Below are 22,287 nucleotides of genomic sequence, written 5' to 3'. Positions count from 1 at the left end.
CTTGCAATAAGAATCATATGATCATATGATTCATGAAGGTTCAGTGTGGGTCGTGTAATTCACAGGAAAACACAGGAAACACAGCATATCTGGGTGTGATGTTTTATTGTACTTTATAAATCACTCTCAGTAGGAATGAGCCCATCATCATGTAATTAGGACAGTCTTGTGCTCGGTTACTTTCCAAGTGTTTTGGCACTCGGTCATCACCTTTATGCTGTACAGACTATCCAGAAAATTACAACAGCACTCATTTTCCCCATTTCCTCTTTCAGTTTAAGACTCACGTCCTGTACTGCTAAATGACTCACCCCTTGGCCTACACCAGAAATAGGACATTTTTCTTGGATTACAGTGCAAAGACACAAAAGAAAGCCCTGAACGGCTGCACTACAGAGTGTGAGAGTGTAATGAGTGGCCTAAATAATCTTTAGATTATCTGTGGGACGCATTCAGTTGTTGTAATGGGAGTGGCAGCTCTGCTAATGCAGTGCTCTCTGGTCAATAATAATTCAGTCTGCTGCTGTATGTGACCGGGTATGTTCAGGGTCACACTGAGCCTCATTGATTCAACAACACAACCCAACCCAGCCCAACATACTGTGTAAAAAAAAAAAAAAAAAAAAAATCACTTGCATCACTGTACTAGTTCAACCTTTATTATTAGTAGTAAAAATACAGGAATGTTCTGATGGTCCAGGGCTAGTATTACATTTCTTCTGATATTTTTTTTACCTTTTCTACCTGATGCTTCCAAAACTATCTATAAAACATTAATTTTTTTGCACCATGTGCCACCATTTTCCAGCAAATGTGTATTTATTAATTTTATAGATGTAGAAACTTCTACTGTAGGTATAGTAACAATCAGAATCCTAAAAAAATAGGATTTGTAAAGAAAAATTATTTCAATATAAGCCAAGAGTATACTGGTTTTTCTTTGCTGTAAACAAAATGTGGTTCTTGCAAAACTAGCATATTATCACCAGAGGTTCCAGCGGATGACAAAGGACGTGTGTGTAGCTCCGGTAAGAAGTGACGAACGCTGAAGTACAGAGGAGAGACCAAAACAAAACACTGGTCATGAATTAGAAGTACAAAATGAGGATTTATAAAGAAACATTTTCAATATTTATGCAATTCAATATAGGCCAAGGGAAGCATATTTTCACTGGAGCTTACACTATGGCCACGTTCTACGACATCCGTTGGAACGCCACTTTGTCGAAAACGAGCATATGACAGCGACCGGAAACTAGGGATTACGGTTTTTAGATAGTTTTATATTAGGGCCGGGACTCGATTAAAAAAATTAATCTAATTAATTAGAGGCTTTGTAATTAATTAATCGAAATTAATCGCATTTTAATCGCATATAAATATTTGATCTGAGAACAGTGAGAAGTAATTTTTTTCACATGGATTTATAGTATACCATTGAATAATGACTGAATACATAAGCTTAAGCAACAAAATATTGTTTATTTTTGTTCAACCAAGTCTAGCAGACCAGTGCAATTTTTTGCCATGAAGTGTAGCAATAGCATATTTAGAAACAGTTTAGAAATAGTAAATTTCAGAAATTCAGGAAGCTTATAGGTATATATAACATTGGAAACACTGACTATTAGAAAACATCTCTCTGTTGCTTCAGAGGCCATAACATACTAAGTCCAACTCTCAATAACCTTGGCCAAAACAATAAAGAGTTCAACATAAACTGTTGCACCAACAAAATAATACATAGTTCAACATAAAGTGTAAAGTCCACGCTAGCTGCTATATGTTTTGCGTTGAGGTGATACTTGAGGCTCAATGTGCTGCAGTGATATGCGAACGCTAGTTGGTGCTCCAGTATAATCGGTCCGCCGAAACTCATCCAGTGAGAAACGTTCTGCGGTGCAAAAATAAGTTATTAAAAATGTGGGAATTTTTTTTCTGTAATTAATTAATCTTAGTTAACGCGTTATTTTTTGTGTAATTAATTAATCTCAATTAACGCGTTAAAGTCCCGGCCCTATTTTATATATATGGTTATTTTTCACAAATGCATCGATTCACTTCAAAAGGCATTTATTAAACCCCCATAGCTGTGTGGAGCACTTTTTATGATGGATGGATGCTTTTGTTTTTTTTTTGGTTTTTTTGGTTTTCAAAATCTCAATCTCCATACACTGCCCTAATAAAGATCTGAAGGGCCAGTTAATTTTTTTTATACAGCTTCAATTGCAATGGTCTGAAGAAGTCATGTGCATCTAGGATGGCTTGAGGGCGAGTAGATTATGGGGTAATTTTTTTTTTTAATAATTTTTGGGTGAGCTTTCCCTTTAATAATAGATTAATGAATCAAAATATTTTTAATAATCAATGCCCCAATAAAAACTGAATTGTATAAATGCATTTAATTTGAACACAAGATAGCTTTTGAATCAACATTTTTGATCTATAATATTTCTACACCAATTCATAATTTAAACAAAAATGTAAACAGTTGCTAAAATAAAAACTTATTTTTGTGCCAGTTGAACATGTAATATTGTGCATATATTTAGCAAAATACTCCTTTCTAAAGATTTTTTTTGTGGAGGGGGGGGCTGAAAAAATTTGCTTTCCTGAAGTAAATGTAATATTATATGACACTTTACAAATCAGATAAATGTCAAAGAAATCATTAAATGAAATATGGCTTTCGCTACAGATCGTAGTATTTCTTCCAGATCAAAAGCTGACAGAACAAACCCTTCACACGAGAGAGCACAGCACCTGTGTTTCTCTCCAGATATTCCCAAATCTGCCAGCAACATGGAGAGGATCTTTGGGACCATTAAAGGTGGGACACAACCCAGACGTCTGCACTGTAGAAACCCTGGCATCTATGTTTGCCTCATAATTATGGAACCCCCACCAAAGCTCCCAGCATAACGGCAAACTCTGGATGCAATTAAACACTCTGCACCGAGTTAAACCTTCACACATCTGACATCAGCCAGCATTAAGTATTTATGTGGGGCTCTTGGCATGCAAATAACTGCATCTGTGCATCCAGATTAGTCATTTGCAAAACTGGCCAAAAACAGGAAGCAACAGCTGGTCTAATTACAAACCTTGATGAAGTGTACTGCTGTTGAATCTAAAATACAACACTTCTCAACTTAAATGTGTTCAATCTTAAACATCAAACACAATATGTTACATTACAGTAAACGTTGCAGTGATTTTACCATTAATCCATCCCTTAACCACGTTAAACTGAAAATCAGTGCCTTCAACTACAGTTTTTAATAAAACAAAGACAACAGAAATACAATAAAAGTATTTACGTTAATTTAAGTAATTATTGTCAAATTATGCAATCAACCGAATGTGACATACTTGTAGATATTCATAGAGTAAAAGGCTGGAATACATGACACGACTTCTGAACAGATTTTAAAACACATTGCCTCATATACTACTTATAAACTTGTAAAAGGAAAAACTGTCCATCATACACGAAACGACTGAGGACCACACACAACCAGATTTTAAAGTTCAGATCACAAACTCGTCTTGCTAGATGTGTGACAAATTAAAACGATGTGTTCTAAAACTGGCTGAAAATATCAGACATGTTTGATATCCTCCGACTGAATGGAATCATAGTCTGAAGTAGGGCTGTGCAAACAATCGAATGCTATTTACATACACATCTCATCAGTAAAGACGCTCCTGTAATTAGAAGTATATCTCCAGCACGTGCGTTCAGATCAAGGTTCCCAGGTTTTCACAACAAATCCTGCCCAGTTGCTTCTCAAAACTAATCCAAAACTAGTCCAAAACTTACGATAAAAAAAAAAAGCTAGGTTTAGCAAGGTTGTCTTGGTAAAATTCGCTTTGACCCGCGGACATGAAAAACAACCACAGACTTGGCAACACCGGTTGCCACATACTACACCGAGCTGCAATTCACTCACAATATACACAAAATCGATGTTAAAATCGCAGGCGATTTTGTGTTAGTTGTCGGTAGGCCTACGGCTCTGTGTAGTAACTGCCGCTCCACCTGAGCCAGTGTTGCCAAGTCTGCGATTGTTTTGTATGTCCGCGGTTTGAAGCAACCCCAGTACCAATAACGTGATATTTAGCCCCTAAAATGCAAATTTTACCAGGGCAACACTTCCAAAAAATGTATATTTTAACCCCGGGAATTGATTTTTATCGGGGAACCTCCCGGCTAGTTTTGGACTATTTTTAAGAAGCAACTGGGCAGGATTTGTTGTGAAAACCTGGCAACCCTGATCTGAACGCACGTGCTGGAGATATACTTCTAATTATAGGAGCGTCTTTACTGATGAGATGAGCATGAAAATCGCATTTGATTTTTTGCACAGCCCTAGTCTGAAGCTAAAAAATGTATTATTCTGTGACCATCTTACACTACACGATTTCTATGAAATCTATTTAAATCTACAGACTGGCTCTGACTTTGCGCAACTAGCATCAACTTCTCCAGAAAGTAAACCGACAGAAAATTGGTACAAAAATCTTGTATTTTATTCCACCTTAAGAAAAAGCTGATGTTTCAAACTTTTAGGACGTTGAATGGTAATTTCTGGTGGCATTTTATAAAAACTAAAACAAATTGACCAGTCCAAGTTTAGTAACCCATCCCAATTTCTTTTATAATCTAAATATTACTAATCTTAACTACCCATTATAGAATTCAGTCATTGTCCAGTGAGATATACCAGTGCTTAATCTAAAGAGTCTGTAGCATCCATTTATAGTGAAGAAATGAACAAATGTTAGTCTGGGAGAGGATGGTAGGGTTAAGTGTGAAACAGTAAGAGAGACTTATGATGCCTCATGACAGAGCTAGAGGGGGGACATTACTCAAATTTCAAGAGTGCTCCATGTCTAAGCAGTGGTGCCTTGCAGCAACTAGTCAGGGAATGTAAAACGAGGGTCTGTGTTCACGTGAATGATGATCGGTCTTGTGTATTTGAGTCACATATCAGTGGCATCTATCATTTCATGAAAAATGTTCAGTATTGCAGCAGACAGACCTGTAAATGACTACATTTAGGGTCTTATGATTTCTGTGTTGTGGAAAATGAGGGCAGATTCATGGAATCATTAAAATGGAATTTACAGTACAACACAGAATGTCACGGAATTGGCCAAATTTGAATGAATAAATCAAAATGTAGTGAAAAACTAGTGAAGACACTGTTGTTTGTTTTTCAAAGCAGAGTTGGTGTTGATGGAAGAAGTGAGGTCATCAAAGATGTGCAAACCGAGAAACTTACTCCTAACTCTCTCTATAACAGAGCCGCTGATGAGCAGAGGAAGATGGTCCGTTGACCTTCTGTGGAAGTCACCAACGATCTCTTTTGTCTTGTCCATATTGAAAGACAGACTGTTGTTGTGGCACCAGCTCACCCGTGGTTCCACCTCCTCTCTGTATGAAGTTTCGTTGTTATTACTGATGAGGCCCACTACTGTCATGTCATCCAAAAACTTGACAACGAGGTTGGATTCTGACTTGGTTGTGCAGTCATGGGTGAGCAGCATGAACAGCAGTGGACTGAGCACACAGCCTTGAGGGGCACCTGTGCTTAATTTGATGGTGCCTGATGCTCTGCCACCCATGCACACTGACAATGGTCTCTCTGTCAGGAAGTCTAGAAGCCAGTTGCAGATTGGCATGTTGAGATCCAGTAGAGCGATTTTACTCACCAGTTTCTTGGGGGATTATTGTATTGAATGCTGAGCTAAAGTCAATGAACAGCACTCTTAAAAATAAAGGTGCTTCAAAAGGTTCTTTGAGCGAAGCCATAGAAGAACAACTTTTGGTTCCACAAGGAACCATTTAGTCAAAGGTTCTTTAAAGAACCATCTCTTTCTTACCTTTTTATAATCTGAAGAACCTTCTTTCGCCACAAATAACCTTTTGTGAAAAAAAAGGTTCTTCAGATGCTAAAGGTTCTTTTTGGAACCATTTAGACAAAAAGGTTCTTCAATGATCATGATCATAATGATCATGAAGCACCTTTATTTTTAAGAGTGTATTTGTCTTTTGTGTCCAGATGTGATAAGATGGGAGTGCATCATCATCATCATTTTGTTAAAGCACCAAAGATACTTGCCAAAAACAGGCTCAGTATCTTAAGACTACAATATAACATACCACAGATTCTGGTGTGTTCATGTCATTCTAATGGCTATGAAGCGGTGTAAAGAAGGTAAGAAGATGCCAGAGTTTCCAGCCCTTAATTCAGGCGTACTTCATCCTGAGAGCTTTAATGCTTTGTTGATGATTTACAGAAGGATTCTTTTAAAACAGGTGTACAGAGGATCCAAAAATGTTTAATAGTTGGTTTGCTGGGTTTGTTTTTAAGCTTTGGGTGGAAACTTATGTCAAATTCTAATCAAGGTTTCTCCGATGAAAGGTTTGCATGTTTACCATTCTTCCTGACATGTAAAGAGCCTAAAATTAGCACAACTGATGACCGAGCCGGGATGTGGGTGGCCACTAACAGCTGCTGCCACCACACAAGATTCAGAGCCATATGAGCTCAATGACAATTTACAGAGACTCTCAAATATCCAGTGAAATATGTTAATCATATTTAGCTAGTCAATTTGACAGTGGTGATGGACTATATACTCCAGCATTGTGTTAAACTTTTTGGTATTAAAAAAAAGAAAATTGGGGTGGTGCTCACTTATCCAAGATAAAGAACATGAAAATCTAGGTTTATGCATACCAAGTTTTAATAAAAATAATATTTGAAAAACATTTATACCATTTCAAATATATGTAGATGTCAAATGCAGTATTTTTACACTTTGAATAAAATAAAAAATTTCAAGTTTTATTTCTTCATTTATTTTTAAAGAAATAAAAAAAAACTAATAATTCATACATTTTTGCAGGTTTTAACCACATGGTATTTTACAACCTTGCCATGTAAAGAATGTAATTTTTACCTAACAGTATCAAAAGATCAAGTTGTTTCCTGTATATTACTGCATATTAGCGTTGATCATTTTAAAGTGTTTATTTTTAATTATTTATTTAAAATTATGAATCAGGACACCCTGAACATTTTTACTGTGTCACCCAAAAATGTTAAATATTAATTTCCTTTTAAATGTATTTTTGAACAATTATTGATCTAGACAAAGTTATTTAGTACATCTATAAAAAGATGAACATTTTCACAATGGGTCAATACAGTATGCAAGTACGTGTTGTATTATGTTTCCCAATTCAGGCTCCACTGAAGTATCTCAAGAGAGTCATGTGAGGAAAACAGCCAAAAAAAAAAAAAAAAAGACGATCTGATAGTCTCTTATTTAAAATTGTGACTTTTGACTTTTGTTACGGAAGAGTATTTTGTTTCCTAAGCGGGTGAGAGGCAGGATTTCATGCGTATGTAGCCATTATTCTCAAAAGCCTAACTATCCAATAGTGATCTTCACAAAATTAAAATTTTGTCTTGATACAAAATGGGATTTTTTTTTTTTCTGATCCAAAAACAAAGTAAACATGGCAAAACGTGAATAATAAACAATGAAGGGGTCAGGTTTAAGCTAAGCCTTCTTTTTTTGGAAACAAAATTCTCTGTGCATTCCTCAGCAAACAATGGTGTACTGTTTTCACAAGGCGATGTAACAGGAGCGAGCTGTACTCTTCAGATTCAGAGGCCACAGGAAAACTCACTGAGGGAGCCGGCTCTATGCTCTTTATAAGGTTTCTTGGAAAGGTTCAGTGTTGAGGAAATCATATTATCCCAGCTGAATGTTGTTAAAAATTGGGAAACGTGTCCATTAGGACCTAAAAAAAGCTATATTAACTGACCTTAGATCAAATCATCACGCTACAAATAGCAAGAACCATTAGTGATCATACGAAATAGAGTCAGGAAAGACCAAGCTGTCAGTGTCCTGTTGCCACTGCGGACTACACTACTATACAGTGGCCTAAAGCAGTATATCCCTTCATGAACAATACAGAAGTAGTTATCTTTAAATCAGACAACACATTTTCAATGACTTTAGAGTCATGAAATCAATGCTAATGTTTTATGGGTGCTATGCAAACTTTAAAAGAACAGCCAGCAGTTTAACTGATAAAGCTCCGGCATCTAATGATCAATTAATCAGAAAAGAGAGTTGCTGCCTTTTCAGGCAGGAAGACTGAGGCTTTTAGGACTGTACTCTCTGCTAATGCATCAATAAACCCATGCGTTATTGACAGCTGAACAGCATGACCCCAAACCACTGTTCTGACAGCACGCTACTCTAGCTCTGCCATTCTGTCTCTTCTAAAACAACACTAATGGTTTAGCGTGCTCAATGTTACATCTGACATTATAAATGACATGCAAACTAGTTGCATCAAATTAGATCTGAAGAAAATGTAAATGTTCCTAACCCATGCAAAAGCCACCGTCACAATGCTGAAGCACTGTGGGATGCACAAAATATCCTCTCCATAAAGGTTATTGTCCAATATTGGGACTTAATGGATCGGTTTCTTGGATCCTTGGATAACTGTTACATTAGGTAGCAGCTTACAGGCAAATAAGCCCACCCACAATGAGATTCTCATTCCTAAATATCAGTAAATCATGCTTGACAAATGATTATGAGATATCCTTTAGACATTCCACCATATGCCAGTCCCTGGCTCATGTTCAGAATAACGCTGAGCTGAATTGGACCCGGGGGAATATCATGATGAGTACAGGTCATTGCTTAGTGAACAGTCAAGGTGGGAGGAAGTTAAAGAGGAGGACAGGGGTGACTGTTTACATGGTAGCTGTTTCCAAAGCTGTGAAGTGCAGTGGTCCAGATAAATCATTGATCCAGCACTTAGAGGCAGTTAACCGGCCCGTGTGCACTGACTCACTCACACAGCTTATTCCATTCCTTTAGTCACCCACCAGCCCAAACGGCCTATGAGAAACAAGAGCACATTGTCCTGCAGATTGACCCCATCTGAGCGACACTATTCTTCCTCCTGCTGTACATCTGATAGCACAAAATGATGCAGATTTGGATAATGTTACAAGTGGACTGGATCCAAGAGTGGCTATCCGTTAACACTGAGCTTTTGTCACACAGAGGATCTACAGAATTGTGTGTATAACCCGTTTAATGCTATGCATCCAAACAGAAAAAAAGAACAAAAGATTTTTATATATTTTTTACTTCCATTAAAAAAAAAGAACAGTGAAACATACTTCAATATACTTTAAAAGCTGTGCGGACATGGCTGCGTGGAAAGTAGTCTGTAACCCTGGCCTTTGGAAGGATTCAGACTTCTAAAGCTCTTCTAAAGCTCTATAATATATAATAGGTTTAGAACCATTCACATAGGGAAATGTGACCTTGCCCCTGGTCAACAGCCGCAATGTGTCAGACGGCATCCACTGTATGGATTGTGAAGCTGGCATGGTTGGATTGTACTAAACATCTGATAACAGTATACATGTGTGAAGCACTGAAACTGAGCACCAACTGTTCCAAGAACAAAACCAGGGCACCATATTGTAATTTTAACAAATATAGTGACTATTGCGATATGTTTAACAAACGCATATAGCTTTTTATTGGATATATAAAAAAAAAAAAAATAGTACACCGATAAAAATCTGCAAACTAGCAAGCAATGTCTTTTGACTCAAAGTAAAAATAAACGTCCAAAAAAAATGACCCATGTTCTGTTGCCCACCTTGCAGAGACAGTAATGGTAACATTTGGGAAAAAATCCGATGTGTGTCAACATACTGGACCCAAAGCATGCTGCTTACCATATCTGATCAGCTCTATGTACTGTATGTGCATTGATCATATTTCTATATGAATAAAAACCTATATTAAATCTCTTAATCACGTTCATCTGTTCTTCAGAAGATTTGGATTTAATGCTTGATTCATATGATTACATTTATTACATTTTTGAAGCATTTTGATGAACTGCCGTTTTAATGGAGGAAAATATGTATCTTAGGTTTCATACATTTTTTTAAATAATAATAATTTGTGTTTTAAAGTTGTCTTATAGATTTGGAACAACATGAAGACGAGCAATGGAAGGTACTTTCATTTTTGCATAAAATAACTTTTTAACTTCTGCAACACACTCTGTAGGAATCCCTTGACCAATGAGAATTTCCAACAGGACGGACCAGCTGAACACGGTTAATGTCATAATTCAGAGACATTCTATTATACCAGCAGACAGATGGGACCTGTGGAGTCCTCAGAGTTATGCCAGTATGTGCTTTTGAGCAAGACTCTGGCACAGTGCCAGTGGAGTAGCATCTTGGAGCATGCAATGTTGGTTTGGTGCCAGGGCAAGCCTGACCCCAGTGATCCCACTACACAGTGCACTTCTGTTTCTGGCTACTGTTACATCACCCAGACTCTGATGCTGGTACAGCAAAAGAGCAAACCAGTCACAGTAGTTAACACTTAAACGTAAAAGTGTTTGAGGGACTTAGTTAAACATACAATGTAGTTACATTTACCCTAATAACAGGCCACTTTACAAGACAGTCAGACCTTATGCCGACAGTCAAAGGTCTGGCGATGCAAAACTGCAGTCAAATGATGAAAACGGCCATATTGTTGAGATGCTATAGTAAGGCTCTCCACCACTACAATGAAGTCATTTTAGAAGCAAGCAAGTTAGTACACTTTGCCATCATGATAACACCCCTTGGAAGCTTCATTTTTCAGTAATGCAAACGTAGCAGCTACTGTATCTCCAGGCCAAAATCTTCATCAAATATCTAAAGGTCAAGTCTGAACTTCATTATGTCAAGTCACAAATAAGACTTGATAACAACTGTAGCACATTTTGTTTCTTCAGGTTTGTCCAGCTCATGCATGGGTCAAGTCACCCAACACCAGGCCAAGTGATTTTGATTCAAAACAATGTCTAAATGAACATCTTAATGTAAAATAAACTGCTTAAAGTCTCTGAACAATAAAAATGCTGAATTACAGTCCTTAAACAGAGAATTCACCCAAAAATGAAACATACCCTTCATGTCGTGTCAAACTTGTAAGACTTTCTTGCTTCAAGACAACATGTTCATCAAAATATCTTCTCTTGGGTTCCACAGAAGAAAGAAAGCCATACAGGTTTGAAACAACATGGTAACGGTCATGTATGAATGAAAGTGCAAGTGATTAAACGACAGTGTCAAACACATTAGGTATGTTTCTAGTGTTTCTCTGTGCTAGTGAAGAGAAGCAACTGTGAGCCATTCCCACCCTGTGTAAGTGTGTGTGGGTGTGTGTGTTGTTAACACTGTGCTGGTGGATGTAAACGGGAGTTTTAAAGAACATTGCTCATCTATTAGTCAGCAGCACATTAAGCAGGAATGAGCTCCTTCATTGATTGCCGTGGTCTTAAACTACAGCACTGTTTAAACGATAACTGTAGCTACAGCCTGAAGACCCTGACGGCTGTGAACACGTGTGGGAGCAGGAAGAAGAAAGCCAGACCAGACCCCAGCAGAACGTGAAGAGGAGCTTCCCAAACACATCCAGGAATGTAGCACATGGCCCCTATTGGACAGGAGATGAAAAATAAACCACAGATCTCCATAAACTGTCTACCTGACATGTCTCAAAGCGAGCGCAGTTTACCAGGAAGGAAGACTCCCACAGCTTTTAAAAAATGGCCTAAAAGAGAGCTATAAAGGGAAAAAAGCTACTCAAAGTAATATCTTTCAGTGCAGAATGGGAGTCTTGCTTTCAAGACAGCAGTTTCAGTAAAGCAGGGAATCCCATAATGCACTGTGATGGGGCTCAATGGGAAATTCATCCAAAATGGTGGCTGAGTTGACAGATTTGACCTGGAACTGCCTGTGGCGACATTTCTGCAAAATTAGATTATGATGCTTCTTGCATGATTTGTGGCACTTTCAAAGTTTTTCACCAATGAGTGTCACCAAAACAGATGGCCATAAATCTGGCAATATTTTCAGAATCATAATTCTCCCATGGTTTACCAGCTGATTTGACTAAATTAGCAAGATTCCTTCTGCAGTTCTTTATCAGACACAACTAAATCCTCAAGATGGCTTAAACTCTAAAGAAAATGGCAACTGTATCCCTCTAAAGCCTTAAATATCTTCGAAATCCAAAGAAGCCATGTTATCAGGCTTCACAGGGCAGGGCTGGATCATGTCCACAAACATCTGTCCAACTGTACAGACCAGTACGATTTAGTTTGGAACATTTCCCAACCAGAAACATAACTATTTACCCTGAACAGCAGGGCGCTACCCTCAAAATTAAATCCAGCGAGCTGCACAGAGTTGTATTAAACTAATTATTAAAGAGCAAAGTGTATATACAAAGGAGACTTCTTACTCTTTTCTAATATCAGTTTTTGATATTTCGAATAATTTGACCGTACAATAAAAGTCAATGGGGTCAAAACCAACAATGGGCATCAATGACCTTCATTGCAGGGAGCTAAAGAAAGAGACAAAACAATGCTGAAGTGGACAAAAAAGGTTGTCCAGTTTTGGAATGACATGAGGCTGAGTACATGATGACAGGATTTTTATTTCAAAATCGTATTTCTTCTGCTGAAATTTAACCATATTTGAGCATGAATGAAATGTTTAAAAATTTGTCATTATTTAAAAACTCAAGCCATCCCTTCTGTGGAACAAAAACAAGTTATGTCGAAGAATTTCACAGCTGCTGTTCCATTCTATAAACATTTATTGTAATGGTAATATTAGGAGAACACTATATTCCATGAGAACAGCATAGGGTGGGAAAACAACAACAGAAACTTTTGGTTTTGGGGGATGCTATCTCTTTAAATATAAATGGGCGCCCACACATTGCATAAGTGTGGTCTGAAACTGTAAACAGTACAGCTTTGCGCTATTGCTTGCTAAGAAACAGGTGGTGACCAGAAACACAGCCCACATTAATCACATGGGCCCGGCTGCCTGCTGGGGGAGGGGGAAACCAACATACTTTGGTAAAACATCCCACTTGTAACTGAGAAAAGAGACCAATCTGATTATCTGTGATGATGAGACAAACACAGGGATTCCCTCTAGTGTTCTACTGAGCAATACAGGTATCTGCCTAGTGACCTCTCTGTGACCAGTATGGAAACATCTGACAGCAAGCGCCAATGCAAACAACGCAATATGCAAATATTTTTCACTTTAACATTTCTACATTACTATGAAGCATATCTTTGACTTATGCTTCCTGCATAAAAGAAATATAGGTATATAGTATTGAGGGCAGACTAAAATAAGAATGAAAAGACTAAAGAAAGACAATCAAACAACACCCTGGAATAGATGTATTTAATTAAAATACATACAATAGAATAAAATACAGTACAATACAATAGAAAAAAAGCACCAACAATTTACGAGAACATCTTCATCAATTTGACAACACATGTGCTGCAAATATTCGCAACATAAAAAAAAAAAAAAAAAAAAAAGCATTGCAAATAGCACAGACCACAACAAGAATGTTTCAAGGGAACCCTAACAACCCTTACGAAAATTAACCATGGTTTTATTATAGTAAAAATTTATCTAACATATTTGGGAATATTCATTACAATTTACCGTACATTTCTTATTATTAATTTTAAAAGTGGTCATGCTGCTTAATATTTTTTCAATTTATAATAGAGATTTATCTTTTATCTTTAACATTTATTAACATTTATCTTTAATGAATAGAAATTTCAAAACAACAACATTTACTTGAAATAAAAAGTAGGAACAACGTAAAAGTCTTTACTGTCACTTTTGATCAATTTAATACCTCCTTGTAAAATAAACATATTAAATGTGTTCAAAACTGTAATGATCCTTGGCTTCATAGGCTTCATTTTATAAAAACAAAATATAGCCTAATTAATCTCTTTCATTTTGTTTTGAGGTGAATTTGAGGTTTAACTATAAAATGGAAAATACTTCCTAACCTTATGATACCGATTTATCTAATATAAAATCTCAAAATATTTGTTTAATGTAAAACATACTAAACTAGTGTGCATGTTTACAGTGTTCAGAACTACATGGTAAAATATGAAGAAAAAAAAAATGTACAAGAAATGTACAAGAAAAGTTTGGGTCTGGATCTGCACTGCCATCCCCTAACTGGTGACCACTGCATTAAACCGTAAGAGTAAAATGCCCATGAAATGTACACTACAACTCACTACAGAAGAATCGGACCAACACAAGGACCATTACGGTTTCTTTGATGACTGTTGTGGACAGTTCAAAAGTCACACCAGTTACACCGCAGGCAACATTCCCTAGTGACAAAAGCTTTCTTCTTAGCAGGATGGTAATGCTGATCCTCTGACTGACAGTGTGCTTCATATGGTTCGAGGCCATAAACACACAGGAAATGACATGACAAGTGTCATACAAGAGCTGGTTAAAGTTGACATGGATATCTGAACAGCATCTAAATGCACATTACATCTTAAACTATGTCCTAAGCAGACAAGAATTAATTTTTTAGTCTAGCAATAAAACATAACATGCATAGTGTTCCTGTAGCTCAATTGGTAGAGCATTGCGTTATCAAGCGCAAGGTTGGGGGGGGTTCGATTCCCCGGGAACACATGATACGTAAAAATTGATAGCCTGAATGCACTGTAAGTCGCTTATATAAATCTGGAATGGAATGAGGGGAAATCATGGGAGAATGTTTTTTTTTTTTTTATGCAAACATTTGTATCATAATTTTTAACTTCGACGTGTTGAAATGGCTGGAATGTGGATGTGACCTTCCCAAATGGTATGAGTGCAATTTACAAGTTCCTGTGGCTACAAAATAGCTTAAAATGAGACATTGTACAATAAAATAGAGCATGCTTTTAACATTGAGATTTATGTCTTCCAGTGTGAAAAGAAAAAAAAAAAAAAAAAAACATATCAATATACACAATCAATATAAAGCCAACTCATAGTTTATACCAGCCTTCATCACCATTCACAAAATCAAAACTATTACCATAGTCATGTTCTCTTCACTCCAAAACATGGTGTGAAAAGCTTGATTGATTTATATAGATAAGGCACAGCTGTTAGTAGAAGAAAGCCATTCATTGGCATGGAAAGTGTGTTTACTATCTAACGTTCAACAATTCAATTCATGCACCGATCTGAACAGCAATACAATAACTTTTACAACAATAATAAACCATGCCAACAACAAATGAGCTCAAGGAGTTAATAATTGGCCACTTTCTTTGTCGGACCTACAATGAGCAATTCCGATTACAAGGGTCAGTGTTTCCAATTCCTTCTTTCCTTGTATGAAAGCAAAGTTTCTTCAGAATGTTTGAAAGAAAAAAAGAAACGTTTCTGTAAAGAAAGCACCACACAAAGTGGACAAGATTTACTGCAGTGAGAGAAACTGACAGTCTTTGGTGTTGGAGAGAAACCACACCAGGACCAAAGGTCTGCGGAGAGGCATGCAAGAAGCCTGGGAATGCAAGCAGGATGGATATTTTTCAGAGACTGTGATGGCATATTTCCACAGTTATAAACACTGCAAATCTAGCAACTTTAAAATATATATATTATATATATATATATATATATATATATATATATATATATATATATATAATATATATATATATATATATATATATATATTTATATTTGATTTTATTTGTATTTATTTATGGTAATGTAAAAGTGTATTACCATGCAGTTAAATTATGAAAATGTAACCATTTTATTTACAATTCTCATTATTAACCAGTTTCTATTAACTAGTTTATTCGTATTTATGAAGCACATATAAATGCCTTATTCTACATGACCATATTTAAGATCCCTTAATCCTACCCCACACCTAAACTTAAAAACTACTTTACTATCTATTAATAAGCAGTAATTAAGAGTTTATTGTTGCAAAAGTCACAGTTAATACTTAGTTAAGAGTAAACTACTACAAGTTTACCCAACTATGACTTCTACTTTGACTCCTGAGAATCCCAGAAGTGTGAGAAGGGTCCATTGGTAAGCTTGCTTTTCGAGTTGGCTTGCATACTGACCATGAAAATAGGTGGACCAAAATTCTTCAAAACAAATACTAGCTACTATATTATATTAGTAAACCACTACAGAACACAGTAATCTAGTACAATGTTGATGTTAATAAAAAAAAAAAAAAAAAAAAAAAGCATTCTTCAATCTGATTGGCTGTCCAGAAGCAGCAGCAATGTGAACCAGACTTCTTACAGATAGTCAAGACTCTGTGAGTCTAGACAATGCCCAGCTCTTCAGATAAGCATTTATCAGAACCGCACAGTGTTTTCGATGGAGGACTGATTCAAAGTGATTTTAAATGATTAGACAGATTCAGCACAAAAGAGCTGGATTAACCCTTTCACTCTTACCACTGAAGATCCCACATGGCTTTGACCCTACATGACAAATCTAAGCCATGCATGTGAGAGGTGGCATTGCACACTGCCATGCTCAAATCACATCTGTGGAGAATGTCATGAAGATTCAGTCTAATTTTGATGAAATCTGTGTTCAATTTACATTTGAGACAACAAGATTTCTTATAAATATTTATTGCATTTATTGATTGGACATACCTGAAGGCAACCAAGCAATATCTACATGATACAATAAATATTCACAAATTATGACCTTTTTTTTTTTTGGTCACTACATGCAGTATATTTTCTATATAATACTTTCAGATTATTTCACATCAACATAATTTGACTCTATTAAAAAAATTGACTTTATTTTTATTGAAGCTTCATAAAGCTCAGACAATTTTTATATGAAAAAAATAGAAACGATCAAGATACTGTTGGCTTTAATACATACCAGAACATCTCTGCCAGGATGTTGAATACTAACATACAGTAAATCCCCCAAACTCTGCCGCCCCACCCAGTGCTAGCAGTAATTCACAACAATCCCAGTAGCGCATTAAGACTAATGACAGTAGGTATTAAAGATTGATTACAGTCAGCTGAGGAGGAACGGCCATGCTGTGACCCGGGCTGACTCTTATACGGCTCTAGCAGGAATGTTTCTATTGGACTGAAAAACACCAAGCCTCACTTTGGCCTGGAAACAAACCCAAGCAGCTTGCCAAACTCCCAGAGACCCTTACCTCACACACACCGTCACACAATCACACAAATACCTTTAAACCCACTGAATTACTCAAGTGAACTACAGAGCTGAGGATTGTGCCAAGGTTTGCATATTGCAAAAACTGGACTGTAGAAAATGACATCAGAGAAAACGGCCAGAAAATTTAACTACTTTCAAACCAGAAGTCCAAACAGCAAAAATAATTATGGAAACTTTTTCAAACGTACTATTAGGACAAAAACTGAAACCTTTCGAAACATAAGATGATGCTTTCAAACATATTCTGTATTTCTGATTCCGTCATTCAGTTCTAAGAGGAGATTTTGATTCATCTATTTGACACCACACTAATTATTCGGATTCATTCACAGTCACTTTTGTAGGTTTGCGCTCTCACACCAAAAGCAAAAAACGAGTGAATTTTTTAATTCTGTCGCTCTTTCAAAACATCAAAAATCGTTAAAAAATACAGAATCAAATCACAATCAAAACTCAATGATATCACAGACAGAGTTAAACAACAAAATATAAAAAATACTTTATATCTATTATAATTGCACTGTTTATCTCGCCTCAACTCTCTTTTTTCAAAGAATCAATAAAAATACTTTGACTTAAACTGAAATCAACTTCATCATTTCCAAAAACTGACATCAGCAACCAAACTGCCCTATGCTAAAGCCGTTCAAAATGTCAATGTCAAACAACATCTATAATGGAGGCTATAATGAAGAACTGACAGAGGCCCATTGTGTGACTACTGGCTACAACTGAAATTTCTGAATAATGAAACTGAAGTCTTTACTAACCATCTGAAGCAATACAATGCAACATTTCTATGACTAAAGATACCAGCAGTGCACAAATCCCAGGCACTGAGTCAACAACTCTTTAACATGACAGCAGAAGGTTTGTTGGATGAATAATCCTCACTACATATTAGCCAACTCATAACACAGACTCCCAACTATCAGTGCTACTGCTCTGGCAGAAAGCCAGCATGAGATGAGTCTTTGAAACTGATATTCTCACTCGAGCAGAAACGTTAAGCTTCGGAGAAGATTATACCAATTACAAAAGCCAACTAAAAAGAAGAAAGTGGTGTACAAATTAAAGCTCTTACACTGGTACCGCCAGGCAACCCTTTACTGCCATTTCCAAATACATGAACGTAGGGCTGGGCGATATGGAGCAGAAACTATATCTCGACATATTTTGCTATATCTCGATATACGATATATATCTCGATATCATTACAGGAAAAATAACCCCCCAAAAACTACTGCAAAAACAAATATGCCAAATATTATGTTTAGGGCCCTATGAAACATTTCATTTTTTTCTTCACCATATGTTTTAATGTTACCTAATTCTGTGTTTTAAATGCATAAAAACAACTTAATTAGTTTAAAAAAATTCTTAAAATAGCCTTATGTGAAATGTTTTTTTCCCTTCAGAAATTCTGTGTATTTACATTTTTCTGGTTATCAAATGAAGGCATAAAACATTCATTTAATTTATCTTTAAAACATTCATTTAATTTATTAATTATTTAAAATTAAGCAAACTTAATTTTTTTGGTAAACAAAGGTGATTTACTAATAAACATAAAACATGGAAGAAATTTTGTGTGATTATTCCTTAAAAATTATGTTCCTTTCAGTTTAATAGTAGTAGTGGGCTATGTACATTCTGCTTAACCATAGTAATAGATTTTTGGCAAATACTTTTAATTTGACGAACCGTTACAGTTCTGTGTATGTGATCCAACAGTCTATGATGTGATATATGACGCTAGTTTTACTCAAATCAAACGGTCAGATGCTCATGAAGAGACTCTCAGAGTAGTTCTGGAGATGTTCTTCATGCGTTTACGTCCTAATTTAGTGAGACGACAGATGATGAAATCAGCGCGAGCGTCACGCGCACTTCAGTGTGTGTATAGTTAATGAAGGAAGCTGCGCTTCTGTGCCATTCATTAACACAGACACGCAGAACATGTAGGATTCATATTTAAATAGACTTTTCCGGCTTAATATTTGCAGATATTAGTCCATATCGTGATTTGATGTAAGTGCAATGACCTACTTTTAATTAATTCATTCAAAATTGGACAAGTTCAGTGACATTTCACGTTAAACTGTAAATTCCGTTTTTATGACTGGATTCCGCGATTCCGTGCGCGTTTTCTGCATTGCGGAAATCATAGGGCCCTACAGTAGACATCTGCCTGCTGTTCGCGCGTCGCCTTAAAACTGAAGTATCTCCATATAATGGAGCCAGTTGTCCTTTTTTTTTTTTTTTGACTAGTTCTGTACACGCAAGGGGAGTTAGGACAAAAGCGGGGGGCAAATGAGCGGGGGCGAGCACAGCACAGAGAAGGCAAACAAACAAAGTGGCGGAATCAGAATTAAATATAAACAATATATTGATATATACGATATGTCAAAATCCATATCGTGTTTAAAAAATATCTCAATATATTTTAAATAGAGATATCTCCCACCCCTACATGAACGTCTTAACTTCTGTGATAGGCTTTGAAGAACAGGCTGCATCACATCAATGTGCTTCAAGGTAAGGTACTAGATCGAAATATGTTTAGGTTCTCCACCTTCAGTGTAGGTCCATGGGAAAAAGTAATACATATTATTATTTATACTCATTATAACTTAAAGTAATACATCTCGACAAGCCACCTAATTTTAGGTATCACTCATTTCGGACAAATTCATTAAAACATTAATACTACACACTTGTACAGCAGCCTTAACTCCCTTGCACTTAAAGAGCTTCAGGCAATGAGTGTGTGTATAAACTGGCAGTCTTGTCATTAGAAAGAATGACAGATGTGTCACCTCCATGTGAATAAAGAAGAAGAGACGTCTGTGTGCTCGGCTAATCCACACGCTCTGCATTAATCAGTAATGAGCAGATCCACAATCTCACTCTACAAACAATTAAAGCCCATCCTCTCCACTCAAGAGCCAGTCAATTGTGCCAGATGGTTGGCCATTAACCCATATGCTTAAACATTAGCCTTTTGAAAGCATGTGGACGGCAAGTCAAAAATTTGGATTATATCAAGTGTATTAGATTGAAATAGAAAAATACAATTCCATTTCAACCAGCATGCACTGCACATTTTAGGTGTCTCACTAATTGGACACAACAACTTCAGTTCATTGCGTACTAGTAAGAAGTGAGATATTGCACATGTGCCGTGCAAGAAGGCCTGCCATCAGGAATTGTGCCACAAAAGTTTTAATGAGAAAGTGTCTCCTTAAAATTTGATGTAGTAACAATTACATAAAATTTTTCCAAAATAGTCTCAACCGAGAAAAAAAAAAAAAAAAACACAATTCTGTCATCATTTACTCACCCTTGAGTAGTTTAAATCTATTTTACTTTCTTTCCTCCACGGAGCACAGAAGAAGATGTTGAGCAGAATGTTCAAGCTGTTCTTTACCATACAATGAAGCTAACTGGAAGCTGTCAATCACTAGTCTGTTTTGATTTTGAATATGAAACCAGAATATGAATCTAGAAATGTAGTTTTCTTCTTCTTCTTGGAGCTTGAATGATCCAGTCTTGTATAAACAAAGAACCTCAGGCATCCCGCTAAACATTTCCTTGTATGTTCCACAGAAGAAAGAATTTAACAATGGTGACAAGATTTTAATTCATTATCATAACTACATGTATCCCTTCCCTATAAAAGGTCAAAAATGTCAGTCGGCTCAATTAACTTATGTGAATATTTTGACACTGTCACTTTAGTTGAACCAATAAATATTTAGATTTTTGAGATCAAAAATCTTAAACAGTGTTAAATCTCAAAACAGACCACGGAAAACACTTATATAACTAAAGCCTGATTGAAGCAGCATCAGTGGAACATTAATAGTAACTACATTAGTGAAGCTTTGCATCTACAGTCTTGCCAAATAATGAACTATATTACTTGGAAGAAAGAGGTTTATGTTTTCTGTAATTATTAATAATAATGAATATACTTATTTATTGCACATTAGTGTCTAAAACAAAATGCCGACAACAACATAACAAAGGATTATGCTACAAAGGCCATTGCATTGATTATATCATGGCCTCTTATGGTTGAAGTACACTTTAATAAATGCCTGCAAACAAATTCTTTTGATTCTGACTTTTAACCTTTCATTCCTCCAGTAACAAAAAACCCTTCCAGTAAACTACACACAGAAACGCACTAACAACAGTAACTTTGATAATGTTATCAAAACAGCATCATGTGCTTCTTGGTGTGGAATTACTGGCATCACTGGAATCCACAAGAGCAGCTTTAAAACCCATTCTTTCGGCTATCGCATTGTATCGCATGACCTACTGTATGCCTTTCTAAACTGTCATCACTCAAAGGGGTTATCTAGGTTACAAAACCCACAAAACTTGAAGCAAATCAAAGAATGTGACAACTGCACACAACACAATATCTTGGTTTATTAAAGGTGTGACGTTGAGTATTTCAAACACAGGCCCAAGTGAGAATGGCTCTCAGACCTCAAAGGTAATGCTTCAGGATTCAAAAGGCTCACCAAGACAAATGACACGTTGGCGTGACAAGTTTTTCTGTTCAGACTGAAACGGAAAATGCTGCATGTACTAACACAATCACAGCCAACCACATACGTATTTGGTATTTAATATACAGATACCAAGCGTGACATGACAGGAACAGCGGCCAAGCAACCGACAGAATGTCTCGACACGTCAGACTGAGTTACGACAGAACGTAAGGTTTAATAAAGATCAGGTCTAAGCTCAAACCTATTAATTGATGAAAAGCAACAGTAACCTTCCTGTGGGGTTCGGATCATTCTAACCCAAAGTCAATTTTTGAACTGCTTCAAATAGTGGTTTAACTGAGTATTTTGTGATTTTTGCAAATATTTTTCCATTTAGGGTCACAAATGTACATTTTTTGTTAGGACTTGTGTTGGCACCCACAAACATTGGTTTCCATGAAATTTTCAAAAAATCTACATTTTGAAAAACTGCTAAGAATAGGGTTGTGTGTATGTGTGTGTGTGTGTGTGTGTGTGTGGGTGAAATTTAAGACTCAATGTTTACTCAATTTAAGAAAGCAAGGAAA

The 22,287-nt window shown here is 36.4% G+C and overlaps 1 protein-coding gene across 8 annotated transcripts in view; it reads right to left on the bottom strand.

Moving 5' to 3' along the window:
• LOC128016556 (unconventional myosin-IXAa) overlaps positions 1 to 22,287 on the bottom strand; it is a 112,498-nt gene that overhangs the window by 59,652 nt on the left and 30,559 nt on the right. The window lies entirely within an intron of this gene.

This window comes from Carassius gibelio, chromosome A7 (assembly GCF_023724105.1).
Source record: "Carassius gibelio isolate Cgi1373 ecotype wild population from Czech Republic chromosome A7, carGib1.2-hapl.c, whole genome shotgun sequence".
Lineage (NCBI taxonomy): Eukaryota > Metazoa > Chordata > Actinopteri > Cypriniformes > Cyprinidae > Carassius > Carassius gibelio.
This window is presented reverse-complemented; position numbering and strand designations above follow the sequence as displayed.